Source organism: Humulus lupulus, chromosome 4 (assembly GCF_963169125.1).
Source record: "Humulus lupulus chromosome 4, drHumLupu1.1, whole genome shotgun sequence".
Taxonomy (NCBI): Eukaryota; Viridiplantae; Streptophyta; class Magnoliopsida; order Rosales; family Cannabaceae; genus Humulus; species Humulus lupulus.
Genome location: NC_084796.1, coordinates 7,579,340 through 7,581,222, shown reverse-complemented (window position 1 = coordinate 7,581,222; position 1,883 = coordinate 7,579,340).

Sequence of the window (1,883 nt, the reverse complement as noted above, 5' to 3'; positions counted from 1 at the left end):
TGAGAATGCGGCCAATCAGACTGCTGAGCAAGACCCTCCTGCTCCTTAAACTTATTTCTCTCTTTTTTATTTTTCTTCAATTACACGACCCATGGGTCGTGTTGTAAAGACAATTTTTACTTTTAAATTTGCTGCACGGGCAGCAAACTTTTCCTTTTACTTTAAACAATTACATCCAAGCAGTGATGCTTGCGGTGTAAAAGAATGCCTTATGATATTATAATATTTTCTTTTTATTATAACATTTGTTCGCATGACCGAACTTAGCATAGTACTTTGGCTTGACTTAACAAAATATAAATTTTGAAAAATACTCTAAGTACCGTAGCATGCTTTCACTTATTTTGTTCATGTGTTTACATACCTTTTGGTATGCTTTGCTATCGATGTACCTTATATGCCCCCCAAGTGATCGAGGAGCTTTAGGTCCTTGGTCACTTGCCTTGACCACGACCTGTGCGAACATTACTGCTCGATAGTAAACATAACACTTATAATATAGCAAAACAACACACGTAATGAACAAATACTTGTAAAAATAAATTTACAAAGGTTGGCAAGAATGACTGGCTGCGCACAGTCCCTTATAATCTCGTATTAAAAATGGACTAAACATGTCTTTATGAGTGATCTTAAAAAGATCTTACACTTATAAGCGATTAGCCATACATGTGGCTAACCCTTTTTCGAAAATTGTAAAAAGTGAAAATTAATACAAGCCAGTTCTTTAAAAAGGACTGTTTATTGGTAGTACTTGCGCAAGTGTTCACCATTTCAATAGCGTGGAACGAGATCTCTGTTCAAGCGAGCAAGTTTGTAGGTGCCCGGATGAAGGACTTCTTCAATCTGGTATGGTCCTTCCCAGTTTGGTCCGAGCACTCCAGCAGTGGGGTCGCGGGTATTCAAGAAAACTCGTCGTAGCACTAGGTCACCGACGTTGAATTTCCTTTCTTTCACCTATGAGTTAAAATACGGGGCGACCTTTTGCTGGTACGCAGCAACTCGGAGTTGGGCTATTTCTCCTATCTCCTCAATTGAGTCTAGGGACTCCATCATCAGTTGGCTATTCTGGCTCTGGTCATATGCAATGCGTCGATGTGAGGGGGGATCTAACTCATCAAGTAACATAGCTTCATATCTGTATGCTAAGGAAAACGGGGTATGACCTGTCGTTGTTTGATGAGAAGTTCTATACGACCAGAGGACTTCGGGCAACTGTTCTGGCCATGCTCCTTTAGCATCTTTGAGCCTTTTCTTCAGGATGTCCTTAAGCGTTTTATTCACTGCTTCAACTTGCCCATTTGCTTGTGGATGTGGAACTGAAGAAAAACTTTTAATGATCCCGTGTCTTTCGCAGAAGTCTGTGAATAAGTCACTGTCAAATTGGGTGCCGTTGTCTGAGACAATTTTTCGAGGCAAACCATATCGGCAAACAATGTTTTTGATGACAAAGTCAAGAACTTTCTTGGTCGTTATGGTAGCGAGTGGCTCAGCTTTGGCCCATTTAGTGAAGTAGTCGACGGCTACAACTGCGTACTTCACTCCTCCTTTTCCCGTTGGCAGGGATCCAATCAAGTCTATACCCCATACTGCGAAAGGCCAAGGACTCTGCATCTGTTTTAACTCGTTGGGAGCTGCGCGCGGGATCTTGGAAAATGTAACTCCCATTTCCTTTTACAAATACATTATAACAATTATGAAAGATAAGAGAATATATTTTTATTCATACTTTTGAGTGCATTACAATGCTAATCGAAGGCTAGAGCTATTAAGTAAAGTGGAAGAATAACTAATGAATACACAACTATAATATTCATGAGCATTTCATTAGTATAATACCCATAGAATGATGCTAAATACAAGCAAACAATCACTAAAGTTAT